This window comes from Protopterus annectens, chromosome 3.part1 (assembly GCF_019279795.1).
Source record: "Protopterus annectens isolate FY-2018-M chromosome 3.part1, PAN1.0, whole genome shotgun sequence".
Taxonomy (NCBI): Eukaryota; Metazoa; Chordata; order Ceratodontiformes; family Protopteridae; genus Protopterus; species Protopterus annectens.
In genome coordinates, this window is record NC_056732.1 from 7,791,881 (window position 1) to 7,812,721 (window position 20,841).

Genomic DNA, 20,841 nt, shown 5'->3' on the forward strand with positions numbered 1-20,841 from the left:
GGGGATAGAAATGACGGCAGAAGATATAATCTTACCTGACAGTGGCAAGCCTAGTTTTGCTGAAGAGGAATGATTTAGCTCTATACAGTTTATCTAGTACAGGATTGCTTTTTCTTACAGTGCTCTTTATGTAAGGGTTACATTTTAACCAGTTGTTTATGATAGTTCCAAGGACTTTCACAGACTATATGCTTCCATAGGCATTGAGCAAAGTGCTGTCATGCAAACAGACCTTTTTTGTGAGTATGGATTACATCAGGCATTGTTAAAATGTGTCTGATGCAGTGTTCTGGTAGAGGCGGTTAAGGAGACAAGAACATTGATTTAGTTTTGAAGGCAGTAAGGTGAAGGCTTGTACTATTTAGCCACCATTGAAGAGAACATAAGCTGAAAGAAATTTTGAAGTAGGGGGCAGACAGACTGTCCAGAGCTCCTACAAATGGTTCTGGTAGAACCTTTTCCATAGACAATAGGTTTGACTATCCCAGTATGGTGTGCCATGCCATTGATATAAAGAGTAAAAAATGAGTGGGCCAAACTCAAAGCCTTTGTGTACTCTTATCATTGCTGGCACTAGGAAAGAGATTATGTGCTGGAAAAAACATCCGAAAACACTAAGAAAAATAACATTTTAAGGATTTGTACTAGCCTAATATGTGATACCTTATCAAAGACTTTTGACAAGTTCACCAGGATTGTTTTAATTAATTTTGTAGTGTGAAGATCTTTCTAGGCACATTCAGCGAAATCAGGAGAGACTATATTATATCCAGTTTTGGGTCCCAAACTGGGTTCAGAACTGTAAATTGGACTGAAGTTTAGGAGGTGCTTAAATAGCTGTTGAATACAGTTTTACACAGTTTTTGATGTGGGGTGGATACACAAGACTGTGGTTCAGTATTTATGAAGAGAGAATGAAGATCGTCTCATAAAAGGAAAGGTGATTATTTTCAGATGTCCAAAGCCTGTACTTCCACGCTGGATCTGTTTTTGAGTTTTGTAGCATGGAAGATAATGAGGGGAGCTGCAATATGCAAGAATTCAGTGGAATGCTGTCTTTTGCCAGTGAGCTGGGTGTGAATGTATTGAATTTGTATAATTTATGAACTGAGAAAGTAGAATAATACACTATTTGAAATGTAAAACAACCCTGATTGAGTGGTGGAGTTAAGACTGGCCATGAATATAAGAATTTAGATGTAAGTTTTTCACAGAGCTGCGAAAATAATTAACTTCTTTTTCTATTATTTCTGTCATCTAGTTGTGCAAAAGGGGAGGGGTTATGAGAATGGCTTGAAAAAAGAAGTCAAATATCTGTGTTTAAAAAAAAATTAAAATTTAGATATGTTGTTTTTGTTGATCAGGGGAATAAGAATATATATATATATATATATATATATATATATATATATATATATATATATATATATATATATATTACTAAATAGTGTGGAATTTGTATTTTATATGCTGCAACACAGAACTCAAGTTGCAAGGAAGTCTAATTTTGTGTGAGTGTCCCAAAGGTCGTCTGTAGTAGACAATAACTTTTTTTTATTTCAGGAGTAATCTAAAGCAAGCTAGAGGCAAGTGAGCATTTCTTATGAATGGGCACAAAATTGTTTCATCTAGGGGAAGTGTATGAACTGGAGACCAATCAATATTGCATGACACAATGTTCAGAGATATGCTCTCACACTCACAAATTACACGATAAAAGGAATGTTTGTAATCTATGGGCTTATACATAGCAAAACTGTGAAAGCGATCACTTAAAAAAATTGTATGGAATACCTGCCTGGCAAATATTTTTTTAGGAATTGATGAACGTATTTAGTCAAGTAAGCTTTCTGAGTAAGAAAATACACTAGTTCTAGGTAGTTGATTTGATTCAGACTATTAACTTCCATGAAATCCTTTGATTTTCAGATATTTTGGAACTTCTGAGCGTAGAATGCATATCTGAAGTTTTCCATAAAAAGTGGTAAAAAATAACCGTGACTTTGGTCAAGCTATAGCCATAGTCTAATGATGAAATGTGGATGTGCAAACTTCACAATTAAAAGTATTAGTTGTCTAATGTTTGAAATGCAGCTGTCTGAATCCAAAAATTTGAAAGGTTCAATGTCTGATGGGACCCAAAACTGAAAGATATGTCATGCATACAGGAATATATAAACTTATTAAGCTAGATGTTTTTGATTATTGCAGTTTTTCTGTATTTTAGGCATAACTTGTAATCTCTAGTTTGTAAATTAATTCCAGTTTAAAAGTTTAGCATGAGAAGTACTGTGACAACACAAAGTTCACAAGATATTTTATATATGTTTATGTTTTGTTATATTGGCTTTATAGTTTTGTTAGGTCATTTGTTTATTTCATTCATCATGAGCATTTTATCTTTCTGATTTTCTCAAATATGAGCAGTATACCAGGGAAAAACAATGGCCTTGACTAATTCTGATAATAAGATATCTTTTTATGCTGCCCACACAAATATATTAGCTAAACTCATTCACGTTATAGGTAAAATTAATTAGAGGAGTGTAGAAACTGCGGTAGTGGTGCTGCGGTAGCGTTGTCTCCTCACAGTATGACGTTGTCCTGTTCAATTCTTAGCTAGAGCGTCTTCTGTGTGGAGACATGCGTGAATGGGCGTACTTTCGTTGAAGGTTGTGCGTCAGAGCTGGCAACTTGGCACGTAAAAATCTACTGCCAATCATTAGTGGACCGGAGTTCTGCTGTGGCGACCCCTAACCGGGAAAAGCTGAAAGACACAACAGAAATAGTTATGCAATGGAAATGAGTGTGTAAGTATAACCGAATGGAGTAGATAGCAAACAGATATCATAAAATCAGATGTGTGTTATTGCAAAAATCTAAATATTTTCAAAGTACTGAACAGAGGAAAGAGGACAGCAGGTGCATTAAAAAAGAAGTGTGTCTAGGGAGAAGTATGCCATATATAATTGCATGTAAATAATAGTAAAAAAAAAGATGAATGAAAGCAATACAGATTTTCCAGTAGCTTATTATCCATGGAGGTTAGTTACTCCTAAATTTGTCTTGTAAATGGGACAAAAAGGTTACTATGAAAACTGGATAGCATCAAAACGCCCAGCTGGTGAATTAAAGCACTTGGGACTCTAAACAGGAAGTCTTAATTGCACTGTATGATAAAAAATGAATACAGAGGGAGCCCAGCATGTAAACTTCTCTATAGAGAACCCTGGAGATATTTCATGATACTATTGTTTGGATAAAACCTCATCAGGTATCCTTAGATGTTATCAAGAAATCCAGTTTGAAAGTGAAAACTGGAGGCAAAAGTTGTTAATGACCTTTTGGTACAGAATATGCTTTTCCATCCATGTTCTTGTACTGTAGAAGGACCAAAATTCTATTAAAGTCAACACAGACATGTACACGTTTAAAGAAAGGTATCTGTGACTGTTTTATTTTTTCCACAAATATTCCTGGGAACATCCCTAGTCTAAACTTGAAGACCTCCTTTGCTAATCAAATGTGCCAGGTTATGATTCTGTTTGCAGAGTTTTTGTCTGTAATGTTATATATACTAAAGTGGCTGTATTGCAAAGAAGGATAAAGCTCTGAGTGGTCTTGAACCAAGTCTCAGTGACTGCACAAACATCAGCATCTCCAAGGTAAGGAGTGCAGTTTACTGTTTAAGCTCCTAGCATTGAGTAGCATTGCCTTCAGTTTGTCTTTAGTGAATTTCTTTATGTCAGAAGTTTTGGCCTAAAATGGCATTATGGGAAGGCAAGCATCTTTGCCAGTATCCGAAAGCCTTCAGGAAACAGGTGAAGCCATTTCTGGCAAAGCAGCATAGACTGTCCACCATATCTTCCTAGGCAGATAGATATTGGATCCCCCCCTGAAGTGACACCAGAAGCTAAGCCAGTTACTGAAATCAATCATTTTTGTCTGTATTGTGGCATAATCCTAGTTGAAGGTAGAATGCTGCTTATAGCTAGAGACATACCTGCCTGGGACACATAATCTAAGAGTTCGGTCATGTCTCTCTTCATATAGTACAGAGAGGTATGTCTCAAGTCATTCACACAAACAGAGTCATAACAGTTCTTGTTGCTGAGTGACAAGTGCGTGCACAATTTGATGGATCCTGTCACCTGGCACCCTGCCAACCATGACCTTATCCTTGTTCAACCTGGTGAGGGGGACATCTGTGTGTCTCACTATTGATTTGAGTATGACCAGAACATTAGGTTTTGAGGTGTTTTGGTTTAGGGCCTTAATTGTTGAGACACTGATATGTGTGTTGTTATGTGTAGTGGTGGATTCTGTTCATGTACCAGTATGTGTATGTTGTTTGCACTTGGGAGGACTTTTGGTAGGCTCTTAGTGAGTACCTCTGCATATGTGGGTTTATGTGTCTTGACCTTATCTTGTGTGAGAGGGAAGCTTTGTGTGCTGACAACTTGTTGTACATCTTGTATATTGTTAAGTGGGAAGACTGATTCTAATTTCATGGTATAGTTACATCTCTCACATGCTGTGCTTGTTTGCTTTAGGAGTAGATGTTTGTCAGTACACATGAGACAATTACTACATTGCCTCAGGATGCCCATGTCAATACGTTTGACTGGAGAAATGGTGGGAAACTCTCTGTCCACTATGGCAGGTATATATTGTAGTAACTAGTGGGGATGGGCTAGATGGACCAGGGTTTGTTTGTGAGACTAACAAAGGCGGCTATTCTGTGGAGGGCTAAAGGTGGAAGACTGTATCAACACCTCAGTATGCGCAACTGAGTTTCTCACTAAGTAACAATGCACATCTGCATTGGGCAGAGAGGCAGTGGAGCTAAGGAGGGTTCTCTAGCAGATATCAAGGGAAAATTGTGTTTCTAAGCATTTGCATCTATACATGGCAGTGCTAAACCCTGCAGCATGGTGCACAGCTACACACAAATGAGGGGCTTAAACACAAGCCAAGTTAAACAGTTTTAACACAAATTAACCAATGGGAAAGTCCACACAACTGAGCCTTTTTCCAATAATCCCCAACTCAGATGCATCCTAGGCTATGCCCCCCACACTCCCAATGTGGGGGCTGCACCCCCCACACCCCCCTACTTAAATATACCAACTCTGAGACCACACTACAGTGCCGAAAATGGCAAAGTAACAAAACAGCCAAGCGAATTCTTTCCCAGGGAAAGAATTCACTTAAAAGCCACTTCAATATTTTGCCTTTTCAGTCTTTTATGTTCGACCAAGACTCATTCGAAAAAATGTGTCTTCGGTCTTGTAATAGGAACCCCTAGGCTACACACTTCTGCCACAAGGGTGCAGGAGGGCCTTCTTAATTTAGGATGGCTGGCTTTAGTGCTCAAGTAATACCAAACAGCCTAGATTCAGCAAATCTGAATCTAGCCTATGCCATGAAATTCAGAAGTTCTAGAAATTAAAGAGCAGAAAAAACAGTCGCAGCAGTAGAAACCGCAAAATTGAAGTAGCAATTAAGCAAAATACAGTTCAAAAAAGTGCAATGAAAGCTTAAAATATATTTATTTTTTGTTGAACACAGTGGATGCCTTGGAGTTAGTTCAGATTCACTCCAGACTCTGGCTAAAATACAAGAGAAATTAAACAGTTTTAACACAAATTAACAATAGGAAAGCCCAAAACTGAGCCTTTTCCAGCAATACCCAACTCAGATGGGTCCTGTATACATACAGAAAGATACAGGTCAATCATATTGCATATAACCCAACAAGGGAACAAAACATCAGGGAGACCAGAGATGATTTCCAAAGAAATAGGAAGATGGCTGTTACTTCCTTACAAGTGTATTATGCAGCTACACAAAGATAATCATGAGTCCTACATGTGTACTGCTAATGGATGCACACTGTTTACAGTGTGTTTCATGTGCTTATCTAAGCACTCAACTTCCTCTCAACATCAGGCACACAAAAAGGACATTTGTAAACACTGACATCCTCTAACTATAGAATGTTACTTTCCTCAAGGGCATGTAGCATACAGTACTGTCTGCATATACCAACCCCCCCCCCCCACCTGAACAACCAGTACAGACACTGTTTAACATGCAGTATTTAAGAACTTGTAATTACCCTCAGGTAAGTCTCATAACACTAAATATGAAATATCTTGATTCTTGTGATACAAATATAGATGTACTCTGTTTGCAGATATATAATACTAAAGGCATTGCAATTTATTGTCTCAAAGAGAAAATAAATAAATAAAATGATTGTCCTACCACACAGAAACATTTAACTGCCTTGGCACTATACACAAATTATGACAACCCTTCACACTGTGAGCATGAACTAAATAATATGCTACAACATGAAAAATCATGTACTGCTACCATACTTTCAGGAAATCAATCAATCAAATGTAGAGGCAGGGGGTATCAATTGTTAGGCTATACACCTACCTTTACAACCAACATTTATCTATGGAAACCTGTTCAATGAACATTCCTCAGCCAATGGTAATTGCTACAGCACACTTGTCCATAGTGCAATGAGGCTTGTGACAGTTGAGGGAGCTGATATTGTGAAATTTAGAACCTTCTAATCTGGTGTGGTCCTTATGCTAATGAAATAGCATCTAATACAAGGTTGCGAATCTCAGATTGTACTCACTGTGGCAATAACCAGTGTCACGCTAAGAGGCTCACTCATCTATGTGCACTATGAAGCAGATTGTGCATTTGTGGGTGGGTTAGTAACATGAGGAAAACCAGTGTGTTTTTGCAATCTATATGGTCACTAATGATTAAATGTGGTATCAGAGTTAGGCATTATGTACAAGGTACACATGTTTGATGCCAGAGTTTACACCCTGACCCCATCATGCCACTCCATCAATTAGTGAACTAAGCAAATGTGTCAGCATAGCTGTCTGGAATACAACCTGGTGTATAATCATAGATTTCAAGGGCACTGATGCTGGCATAACTTCTAGGTTATGTAACAAAGAAATTAAAATATTTTTGTAGTTACTGCACAGAGACCACCAGGAGTGCCTGATGGGGACTCTTATGAGGGTCCCCAGAACAAACTGGATTTCTAATTCTGTCTTGGCAAGGCAGTGTCTTATGTCAGTGATGTACCTCATTCTGTTGAGCAGTACTGGCACCAGTAAAGTGACCCAAGGAGCTGCCATCCTGACTGTCTTACCTAATGGGAAAAAGAGGTCAGAGCAAGGGCACCTGATATGTACTTTAAGCATTTCTATTAGCTAACTGCTAATTATATTGTATTCTACCTTATAGCTCAGACATCTGGGCATGTAATTTATGATTTGTTTTTGTCTTCTTTTTTTGTAGCTTGGGAGTCTACTTTGGGTAACAGCTCTCTGTATCAGAGAAAGAAGAGACTGTCTAGGTTATAGGGTGCATATAGATGTTTCACAACATAAGTTTGGATGTAGTCAGTATGTAGTTACCAGTATGTATGGACACTGACAGAGAGTGCCCCTGTAAGTTATTGCTATTTAGTTAAATGGGTGCCTGTTACATATTACAAATGCTCTTAATTTTACAAATGCTATTTATATATGCATTTTATAAACAGGTAATGTGATCTGTGTAATGGCAGTTGTCATAAGACATGCTAGGTGTATCAATTTAACATGTGTTAACAGGCTACTACAAAGCATTACCCTGTAGGTGATGTTCTTCACACATCCACAGACATTCTATAGGCTGTATTTCTGTGTCTGTGAGATGGACTGAACTGATCTATATATAAGTATACCCTCCAGTTCAGCCCATCTCACAGACATTCTATAGGCTGTATTTCTGTGTCTGTGAGATGGGCTGAACTGGAAGGTATACTTATATATAGATCAGTGACTTACAAATGTAGCTGCATGTAGTAGCCAAATACACTGCATAAAACAAGGGTATTTGTTATCCCTTTTGTGGACGGAGGGATAAACATGTCTGTGTAGTCATGTAGTAATGGCAAAGGTGCCTGAAGTCATCAGGGATGCACATTTCTTGGTAGGCATGACACTGCACAGTTCCCTGGACACCCTAACACAGGGCCATATTATACTGCATGTGGTCAATAGTTAGAAAAGTACAATTGTATTATTTTCCCTGCTTGACTTATATGTATCTCTGTAATGGTCTGATAGCTCATATATAACAGTGATGACTACTTTTTCTTCTCACTCACTCATCTTCACTTTGTCGCTATCCTGATTTTTTCTCCATTATTTTATTTTTATCTATGTTTGTTGGCATTTGCTAGTGATGTGTCCCATGCCAATAGCCATGTACCAATCCCTGCCTTCTCCTGCTTCCATTCATCCTGGCTCTTATCCTGCCTCTACATTGTTGCGGTAGGGAACAGGCAGAATGCCTCTTGTGTGTCCTTTGTTAGTGACTCATTTGGAGGAGAGCCCCATTGTCCCTTTCAGTATCACTGCCAGTCATTTTTTTACCTGTAGGGAGTTGGTGGGGATGTTGGTTGACCAGTGGCTAAAAGTCTGCATTGACTGCCTGGAGAGGGTCTTCATGCAGCTTAGAAATTCACACCACTATCTGTTTTTGCCTTCACAATCTGTGGCAAGGCACACTCTCGAGGATGTTCATAGTACTGACTGATATCTCCTGGGCTCTAGCACAGGTATCATGATGCAGGAGACTATGCCCACCCTATATTTCATCCTGGCGATGCCCTTCTGTGTGTGTCACCCCCCCTGTTTTTTTTCCAATCATCCTGTTCACCACTGTCTTCCCTTTTTCTGTATGTCTATAATTCCATTGCTGCCCCACCCCTAGTGTGTCACCACCTCCCCTGTCAGTCTTTGTCACTGTCTTATGTTTATGTGCCCCTGCTTCTAAGTCTCCCTCTCTTACCATCCCTGCCTTACCCTTAAATCAGTTCCTTTATGTCTTCTCCTTAAGAAAAAATGTGCAACTTTTCTTATAAAAAATTCCATTCCACCTCTTCTCCAATCCAATTATTTCCTTCTGTTTCCATTATGCATGCCCTCTGTTTGCTATAACCCCCTTTTACTACTTTCGTACACACTCATTTCCATCTTCAATCATATTGTTACCTTCTCTGTTTCCATTGTGCATGTTTCTGTGCTATAACCCCCTTTTACGACTTTCCTAAACACTCATTTCCATCCATTTTAATGGCTGAAAGACAGGCTTACACATTGATGTAGGCCCTTTAATGTGCATTGCAAGCATTTTCATAGCACTGTTACATAGTGTATCTTCCTGCACGTTGGCAGATACATGCTACTTGTTCACATGTTTTCTTTATGTCACGCCTAGCTCCAATTGCAATGGTCTGTTTTTCTATGAGTCCTGTGATTTCCCCAGCAGGGTTTTATAATCACTGGTGGTATGTATGGGCCACAAATTGCCACAGAGTTAATTGATAATAAGCTCTGAATAGCATTTTGCTACAAGCTATCCATGCAGGACTATGGATCTGAAGAACTTGTAAGATGAAGAATTAAAACACTTATTAAAATTTCATGTAAAATCAACCAAAGGAAGCAACAGGCCACAGCTGTAGAAAAATAAAAGCAATTTACTCCACACAAGACAAAGGTAAATGCTTTTGTGGACTAAGCCACTTCATCAGACAATAAAATCAGAAAAGAGCCCCCATTTTATACAATTTCAGAACAACTCAATTGATAAAATCCCCACCTTCATTTAAAGGCACACAACATAAAAATTACCACTCTCAAGAGATTCACTGTGTTACCTGAAAAAAGCTTAAAGTCAAATTGCACTTAATTCATAGCATAGAGATGTACACATAGGGACATATAAATATTTAGGTCTAAACATATGTAAGTACAACTACTTAAGCAAATCCCTGCCTAACAAAATAGGCTTAATATTTATTTTATCATTCAGTCCCTTTCCTGTACTAGCCCTAAGTCTCACAATCCATTCAAGTTCTTTGGTCTCAACTCTTAGTTGCATATCTCCACTTCTGCCATTGTCTATGACCCTATCTATGACCATAAAAACAAATCTATGTGTATCTCCATGCCTCTCAACATGTCTCGTCAAAGCATTTGTTTCCACTAACCTCCCTATATCATAACAATGCTCTCTCATTCTATCCCTAAGTCTCCTGGTGGTCATACCAACATAGAATGACATACAGGCCAGACAATGGGCCAAGTAGACAATGTTGACAATATTACAATTTGCTGAGAGTTTAAATTTAAGCACTCTATTCATATCTGGATGCTTAAATTCTCCACTGGTGTCTATATATGCACAGAAATTACATCCATTGCGAGGGAAAGTACCACAGTCACTCAGAGCACAAGCCTGTGCCACCCCCGTTTGTAACCGAGGTGCACATAATATTCTCTTTAAGTTCTTTTTATTTTTAAAACTATACTTCGGGGTTTCCCCCACTAACCATTTAACCTCATCATTGGCACATAAAATATTCCAGTTCCTGCTGTAGATCTCCTGTAGTGCCTTGACATTACTGGAATAAGTAACTGACATCCTCATACATTGAGCACTATCCCTTACCATAGATGATGGCAATACAGCATCAGAAAAATAAGGTCTCCCCTCATTATTCCTACTATCCAGAACTTCTGCTAAAATACCTTGAAGCTCATTATCAGCATAGCCCCTCTGTAGAACCCCTGTTCTAAACTCATCAAGCTCATCCTCAAACTTATCTTGGTTCACTGTTAATCTAGATGTTCTGAGTCCTTGACCCCTAACAATATTCTTGAAAATATGCTGGGGGTGCATACTTGTTCTGTGCAAGTAACTGCTCCTATAGCAATCCTTCCTATGTATATTATTTATTTATTTATTTTACATTTGTTGACCGGGCTAGTCTAGCTGGATATAGGTCCATTTTCAGTAGAAGCCCGGGGAGAAAAGCTCCAAACAGGAATAATGACAAAGTTAACAATGTTCAGAACCAGTAATAATCACTACAGAGGTAGTATTGGTCTACTGAACAGTATCAGTTTCAAAACAGCCATCAGACCTCTGGTTCACCTTCACATCCAGGAAATCAACCCAGTCAAATGAATTTTTCATCGTAAATCTCAGAAAAGGGGTACTTCCATTCAGATGTGAAAAGAAGAGTGCAAAAGTAGATTCATCCCCCTCCCATAAAGGGAAAGGTCATCTACAAACTTCTAGAGAACTTCAGGCACTTGCCATACTCTCCCATGAGATGTACCTTCTCCCAGAGGGCCATGACAATATTGGTGTAGCCATTGGCACAAGAAGTGCCCATGGCTACACCATCCAACTGCTTGTACAATACACCCTCAAACATAAACAGATTATTCTCAAGAATGGGATCCATGAGTAATGAAAGGAAGTCAATGCATTGCCTATCATACATAGCATCCCCTAACAAATACTTTCTAAAATACTCAACTCCCACCTTATTGGGGATGACGGTGAATAAGGATTGTGCATCCATAGTAACCAGCAAAAGCCTACCTGCATTCTCATGCATACTAGTGAATGAATGTAGGTTCCTCAGGAATTGTTTAGTATCTAATAAAATAGTGCTGTTCCTTCTATGTACACATTTGAGATGTCGTTCAACATAAATGGATAGAGTTTCCATGAACCAACCCCTCCCCGACACAATGGGTCTCATAGGTGGCTGCAGTGGGTTCTTGTGAACTTTAGGGAGACCCTGTACTATTGGAATCACTGGGTTCTTAACAATAAAATAGTGAAACAAATCCAAGTCAGAAATATGGCATTGCAAGCATTCATACAGAGCATTATATATTGAAACATTACATCTCTGAACCTGCTGAAGATCAACCTTAGAATAAAACTTGGTATCATTAAGCATATTAAACATAGAATCCCTATAAAAAGAATAGTCCATTATTACCAGCGACCCTCCTTTGTCCGCCAGTCTCATGAAAATCAAGGCATCATTCCGTAAACAGTCCAAAGCTGCCCTTTCTTCTTTATTAAGATTGTTTAAACATTTACCAAAACCATTAATGTCATAAGGATTATATATTTCTATGATGCAAACTTTCTCAAAGGCTTCTAATACTGTATTGTTAGCAGGAATATACCCACTTGATATGAAATTGAGAGATGAGACCAAAGAACTTGAATGGATTGTGAGACTTAGGGCTAGTACAGGGAAGGGACTGAATGATAAAATAAATATTAAGCCTATTTTGTTAGGCAGGGATTTGCTTAAGTAGTTGTACTTACATATGTTTAGACCTGTATATTTATATGTCCCTATTTGTACATCTCTATGCTATGAATTAAGTGCAATTTGACTTTAAGCTTTTTTCAGGTGACACAGTGAATCTCTTGAGAGTGGTAATTTTTATGTTGTGTGCCTTTAAATGAAGGTGAGGATTTTATCAATTGAGTTGTTTGGAAATGGTATAAAATGGGGGCTTTGTTCTGTTTCTATTGTCTGATGAAGTGGCTTAGTCCACAGAAGTGCTCACCTTTGTCTTGTGTGGAATAAATTACTTTTATTTTTCTACAGCTGTAGCTTGTTGCTTTCTTTGGTTGCTTTTACATTTTTGACTGTTTTTTTTTGGGAGCACAGCTTACCATTACCACTTATTGTTTGCTTTTCTACTTATTAAAATTTGTTTGCATGTGTCACACTGCCAGCCCAGCTATCTGGAATTTTTTAAATAATTCTATGTCATTTGTGAATATGGATATGATTTATAAAGAACTGTATGTTTTGTACATTCAAGGATGTGTCCACAGTGTGCCCTACTGGAAAAGAACAGAAATGTATATATACTATATACCTGTGCAACTATATGTTATAATAGTAGAAACTGGAATATACAGAGTTAACGTGCAAAACTTCAAGGAAATAAGTTGAAATTAAATTGTTTTATGATTGTGTTATAAAAGTTAGTTTCAATGCAGCAAGGAGACAGGATGTCTAGAACTAGGGTACCTTCTGCATTGTTTCGTAAGTGTTTATTGTTTTATGTCTTCTAGCAACTGAAAACATTTGAAGGCTATGTATTTTTCACACGGAGATGTTAAATGTTGGACATTGGGGGTTTAGCCTGGGATGATTGTTGACAAAAATGATGTCCTCCAAGTTAACCCAGCAATAATATTTGATATTAATTTAAGAAGTCTCTCAGACAGAGAGACTGGGCATTTTGTATTTTGTCTTGGACCTAGCAGGAATATCCACTCATCATGATGATGATGATGATGATGATGATCATCATCATCATCTATACTTGCCTTCCTGTAAGTAAGATTTAGGGCATAGTATCTCTTTTAGATATATATATATATAAATATAGTAATGATTAGTTTAGACGTTTTCTGTATTTATTTGAGACTGTCCTGCAATGTTGTTTTAAAATATTTCCTGTGATTTTGAACTCTGAAGTTACTGTGTTGATTTTCTGAGTATTGTCTTGTTCTTTTATTATTTATAATTAAATATATTTAAACCTATGCTTGTGGCTGATATTTGTGAAACATATTTAAGCTATTAGAGTACTTGCATATGTATTAGTTGACACTGTACAGGCTACTTCTAAATAGCCTTGCAAGTCTTGGTCAAAACTACCATTTGGATTAATAGTAACATTACACAGTAGGATTGGACACTCTTTTTAAGGGCCTTATAGTAGCTGATAAAGAGGGGTTGATGGCAGTGGAAACCACCTTATAGTCTGGGCAGAAGGGAACATAGCTACTAAACCTGTGCCAGCCTTCCCCAGGGGTGTGTGTGTGTGTGTGTGTGTGTGTGTGTGTGTGTGTGTGTGTGTGTGTGTGTGTGTGTGTGTTTGTATATAAATCCAATCTAAGTGTGTGTGTGTCAGCTACTTAGGCAGGGGCAAGAAGCACTGGTTGGACAGAGAGATGCTGGAGGTCTTAACTTGGCCAGTCAGCTGAGATCTCAACTCTATAGTTGTGCCAGTGGGGAGTTTTATTGAGGATCTGGAGAAAGAGGGAGAAACTGGTCCTAGACTGGCTGTGATCTCTGTGCTCTTAAGGGAAATTGCACTTTACTGTGTGTGTGTATTTGTCATCCTCCCAGTGTGTACTTTCCTCAGTGTTGCCAGTGGTGAGGACTGGGGCTCTTTGATTACTGGACCAGTGCAGGGGCGTCACAGTGTGTTTCTGCTAGAAATTAAAATTCTTATGGAGCACTATGACACCATCAGTTTGTGTTGCTTTATTTTTAGCTTTCTCCTAGAGAAAATTTGTTAGAAACAAAGGCCTTCCACATAATCAATGAGACATTTTGTGTGTGTGTGTGTGTGTGTGTGTGTGTGTGTGTGTGTGTGTGTGTGTGTGTGTGTGTGTGTGTGTGTGGGGGGTGGAGGATTTTGAATTTTATAACTATTCTAGAGGATATGAGACCATGGCAAGGTCCATAAAATATACAGTAGAATATGCCAAAGGTATAGCAATATGCAATTTGCTGTGATTCAGGATTAGTACTAGTATATTTAGCATGGGATGGCTACTATATACATTTGACTGTTCTACTTTTTCTGAAGTTGCCACATTCTTATGAAGCCATTCATTTTAATGATTGTTATTTTTTTTCTTTATCTGTCATTAGATTTTACATTTTAGACTTTATGCAGTGTAGAAATGTATTTATTTTCTATGAACACTTTATTTTTACATGATCCTTTACTATTTAAAACAAACAAGTGAACACAAAGTTGGCTATATATATATATATATATATATATATATATATATATATATATATATATATGGGTCTAATGTATTTGGTCAAATTACACTTGGTCGAAAATGATTTCAGACAGCCCACTTCACTGAAAGCACATTTGGTCGACTGACATTTGGTTGAAAATGAAATATAGCCCCTGCCCCACTGCAGTGTGACCTTGGAGTGAGAATAATAAGTAAGGGGGTGTGGGGGGTGCAGCCCCCCACATTTTGCAAATAGTGTTTACCAAACATATATGTAACAGTGTATTTTTAATGGATACACCTTTATATAACAGTGAATACACTACAATTATGTGGGGGGCTGTGCTGCCCACACACCTCAATGTGGGGGGCTGTGTCCCCCCACATCCCCCTTTACTTATTATTCTCACTCCAGGGTCACATGGCAGTGGGACAGGGGCTATATTTCATTTTAGACTAAATGACCAAATGTGCTTTCAGTCAAATGTGCTTTCAGTGAAGTGGGCTGCCTGAAATAATTTTCAACCAAGAGTAATTCGACCAAATACAGTAGACCCATTTATATATATATATATATATATATATATATATATATATATATACATATATGGATTCACTTCACTTGACAGAAAACTCATTTGACCGAAAACTCATTTGACCGAGACCACATGACTGAAAACTCATTTGACCGAAAACTCATTTCACCGAAAATAGTAGTGGCAATGCATATATGCCCCACTGTAGTGCGACCCTGGAGTTAGTATATATAGTTAGGAGAGTGTGGGGGGCACAGCCCCCCACATTGGGGGGTGTGTGGGTGAAACCCTCCACCTATGTTTGTTAAACACTTACTGACACTCTTAACAGGCACTGGACATTATAAAACCAAGCTAGGTGTGTGCCTCTCACCCCCCAACTATATATACTAACTCCAGGGTCACACTACAGTGGGGAAAAGGGCATATACACTGCCACTACTATTTTCTGTCAAATGAGTTTTCGGTCATTTGGTCTCGGTCAAATGAGTTTTCGGTCAAGTGAAGTGAACCCATATATATATATATATATATATATATATATATATATATATATATATATATATATTTATGGGTCTACCTGATAACACCTGATAACACTAACGTGCCAAAACACCGACAACGAAATAACCAACACGAAAAAAATGACAAGAAAAGAAAGTTCAAAAACACAAAACTTCATATGCCCGACAAACTAAAATCCCGACAATCAACAAAACAAATACCTTTCCCGAAAAGCACACACACAACACAAGCACACCAAAAACCTTACAAACCTACACTAAACCTTACATACACAACTATCTATGCACCAACCTTAACCCAAATCCTAACCCTAAGGTGTGTCACTATCGCACACTTACCTTACCCGCACCCTAACCCTAACTCACTTAATCTGCCCCTAACCTTTAACTCTGTCACTATCGCACACTTACCTTACCCGCACCCTAACCCTAACTCACTTAATCCGCCCCTAATCCTCAAGTCCATCACTATCGCACACTTACCTTACCCGCACCCTAACCCTAACTCACTTAACCTGCCCCTAAACCTAAAGTCCGTCACTATCGCACACTTACCTGACCCGCACCCTTCCCTAACATCCATCACTATCACACACTTACCTTACCCACACCCTGACCCTAACATTTGCCCCTATTGCACACTTAGCTTAACATGTCAGTGTTCTCAGCATCGGGATTCGCAACTATTGGTCTTCTCCGTTGTCGATCTTCCGGTGTTGGTGTTCTTGTCGTCGGCTTTGTGCACTTTCGGCCTTTTCAGGTAGACCCATATATATATATATATATATATATATATATATATATATATATATATATATATATATATATATATATATATATATATATATATATATATTGACAGTTGTACTTACATGTCACCTAGAGTATAAAGAGTTTAAAGATCCCAAGTCTGCATGTAGAAGTTTCTGGAAGTTAGACACGCAGCACTCAAGGCATAATAAATACTCTATTTATTATACAGTACAAAAATATTTAATATGTTGGAGAAAAATAATATAAAAGCAAATGAAAGTAGGATAAGGGAATACAGTTATAAACTTGTGGACCACACTGGAAGTTATTCCTCCCTGACACAATAATGCCTTATTTATTACACAGTGGAACATATTTAATGCATCATGGGGAATGCAATATAAAAAGGAAGACACAGTCTGAGAAAACACAGATATAAGCTTATTGGCAACACTGTAAATACTTCTTCCCAGAAATGTTGGTTGAACTTTCAGATAGGCAGTTAGAATTATAAAAAGAAAAAATACATTAAGGGGAGGCACACATGTAAGAGATATACAAAACAAATGCTGTGATATCATATAATGAATTACAGTCTTAACTACAAAATCTTGGATTTAATAAGCATACCTCTCAGCTGTACATATTATTGCAGAATGTCTGGATATTTGGCTCATATGTTTGGTCTGTTTCTCATAAAATGTATAGTTTTCTGGCAAATCTCTGGGATGATCTAAGATTTGAAGTCACTAAATAATGACAAACATTTGAGTTTCAGACTTCAAATCCTTCAGAAAATGTATGTTAAAACAAACCCTGTTACTCTAGCAACGTTCTAAGTTTATAAGAGCAATATTTAAAATATGTCCACATTTTTGGTCCTTTGCCCCCCCATTTTGTCAAGCTTTGTCCAGATTTCTTGCACTAAGAGGTTGAAAGGTATGAGGAGGTCTATTTCTACCTACATAAATAGAAGACTTGATTGTGATCAAATCAGCTGTCCTTTCCTTATGTGAAATATTTCTGAAATAGTGTTTTAGCAGTTACAGAACTAGATAAGGGGAGGAATTTATCAGCAAGGCATGGGCTAGACATAAGGCTATTTAATTGACGAAAAGATACAGATAGCACTGAAAAGTTAAACTATGTTTGGGGGGGTGGTGTTGCAGTTAAAGTAAAAAAAATAGCAAAATCAGATTTGATATTTATTTGTTTCTGTGTTATTAAGGTAGTGATTCTGCTTGCATGTGCCCCTCAGTTGAACTCTGCTATGATGTGGATAATCTGGCCTTCAGCAAGCTATATATCACAAGTCAGCTTCAGTGTCCAGAGAAAATATATCAAAATGGTCATGTTAAAACATAGAAAGATCATGGATTAAAAGAAATGCACAGCTATCACCTTGCCTATACTTGCATGACAGACCAGGAAGGACTCACAGCTAGTAGATTTTATGACAACCTGATTATCTGCCGAACATTTCATGTCTTCTGCTTCAGTGGAACATGCTATTTTCTTAGCACGAGTAACCAGCAAAGCAATTATGGGATTAACACATAAACCATTTTTAGGTTATAATTCCATCCACCTGGTATTCAGTGACACACTGTGGTTTGCTGCATAATAATATATACATTATAATAGCACTTAACAAATACTCAGGCCAATGCAACTCTGCCATATATGGTGCAATCAAACTGTATTCAGAGGCTATAATTTACTTCTGAAGATGTCTTTAGCCTTTCAGAATAGCTCTGACTGTCAGACTAGAGTGCATATCAGTATAAATGTTTATTGACTCATTTCTGATTGGTGCCAGCTTGTTAAAGCTGTGTCTATGTACCTATCTGAATTTATGTATTGTAACATCCCACAGCTGTTCAGTGGGATTAGACAAGAGCCAGACAGTAGGTAATAGGTAGACCACAGGCTCAGCAGTCACCTAAGCAGAAAATGCCTTTTAAAATAAGGCGACATGATGACATGATCATATGCACCTTTGTAAACTGAGGCATTAGTGCTTTCTGACCCAGGATGTCCTAGTGCCTTTACTAAAAATAAACGTATTATAGTATATTATGCCAGAGACTAGACCATGATTTATAGCTTTATTACAGATTGGAAAGGTAAACCATCAATACTTTATTAAATGTATTAAACTACAAGTCTGTAAGTGTGCCACTTCTTTTAACCCCTTTTTTCTTAAAAATTATTATAGTATGTGACAGCCAAGATATTTGCAATAACATTTTATACCAGTTATACAGATCATCACATTCCTGGCTTTAAAATACTTTCATTGTAATTGATATGAAATCAGGTACAGAGCTTGTTGAACTCCTCAGGTGTTTGGATACAAAAGGGTGTTGTACAAGGCTTACATTCAGGTGGTGGGCCATTTACATTAATTGTTAGGCAGAAAGTATTTTAACAATTTTCTCAAAGGTGTACCTGTTTTACATGAGATATACCTATACATATATAGCTATCTATGTCTACATCTACAGCTCTCTCTCTCTATCTCTCTCTCTCTCTCTCTCTCTATATATATATATATATATATATATATATATTCACAGTATTTTCAATTTAATAATTACCGGGCACATAAAACTTAACAGCGTGAGAGAAGCAGTCTAGGAACATAACACAGAGAATTAAATGGCAGTTGTTGATACCTACAACACATTCCCTTATTCACTTTTTATGCACAATGTTACTGTAGAATGATTTATGAAGCTTTCTGTTTGTGTTGTGCTAAGATCACCTTTGTTTTTCTTCTTCATGTTTATACATTGGGGATAGTTTTGTTAAACTGTTGGAGGTTAAAGCCAAATGTATGACCTTCCCTTCTCAGAGATTCGGTAGTCATCTGGGGGTCAAAGTTCAACCCACACACATTTGCAACAGGTTTCTATTATCATCCTTCATATGTACACAAAAGTCCCATTAACATCTCCTGTACTCAAGTAGAGCATCGCCAGTTTCATCCCATACTCTGGCATACAACAGATCCCCAGTTTAGGACCCCATATTTTGCTGTCTATCTATCTTTCTATCTATCTGTGATTCCCAGTTTCATATCCTCATTCACACACACAAGAGTTTCAACAGGCTGAATTTCAGCGCTAATTCAAATGCCATCAAACTGTAATTATAAACAGCAATAAAAAACAGTGCAGGAATATCAAATTACTATGATTCAGGTGCTATCTAAGTAGTCAAAGTATATTTTTTTAATCTTATAAAGTTTACAATTTACGATTTTGAAACAAAAAGTACTTCTGGAATTGATAACCTGTACATCAATAAGCTATTATAACTGCCCTGCCATTAGCTTTAAAAGAAGTATGAAAAACTATGAAAATCATGCAAAATGCACTGTCTTTACTTAAAAAAATGTATCAGAGACATGACGAAATGATGACATAAGCGAAGAAGCCAAAATAACTCCAATTGCAGATAAGGCCAAAGGCACAGATCACAGTGGTTTAAACACACGTACAGGAGAGCAAAAGGTTGTTTAGTGAACATGATCTGAGAGAGACAGAAACAAGGCAAAATTAAATGAAGATGTCCAACAAAGGGATGGATGGATAGCATGAACGATGACCTGCTACAGTCAGGCATGACTGTCAAAGAAGTTAGGAGAGTGGTACTGAATCAAGATAGGTGACAGCAGTTGATGTAGCAACGTAACTCCATGTAAAAATCGGATTGATGATAAAAATCATGGTGGATCCTGAATTCGCTCCTGTACATTCAGCACACCAGGCAATGAGCGCCCTTCAGCATTTGTTGTTTCTGTCTGTAGCAGGTATGGGTTTTACAGGATTGGGCTGCTACCCCAAGGGCCAATCCTCCTCAGAGGGTGCACCACACACTCACACAGATGCACTCACACCTAGGGCCAGTTTAGAGTGTCCAATCCACCTACTGCATGTCTTTGGAATGTGAGAGACAATCAGAGCACTCAGAGAAAACCCACACAAACGCAGGGAGGACATGCAGACTCCACACAGAAGGTACCCCAGCCGAGCATTGAACTGGAGAACCTCTTACTGTGAGGTGACAGTTCTAACTGCTACACCACTGTGCCAACCGCAACGATAATGATGATTATTATTAAAATATTGTTTTTTAATGTTATCTTAAAATGTGTATCCAGGATTACTGCAAATGTGAATAGAAAAGCCTGAACTAAGAATCCACTTCCCCAAACAATATTTACAGATCACAGCTCACAGTCTGTGGCATCATAGCATCATGCAAAGCAGTAGCATATCAGACACTGCTCTTCATGGCAGCAAGGACCACTCTAC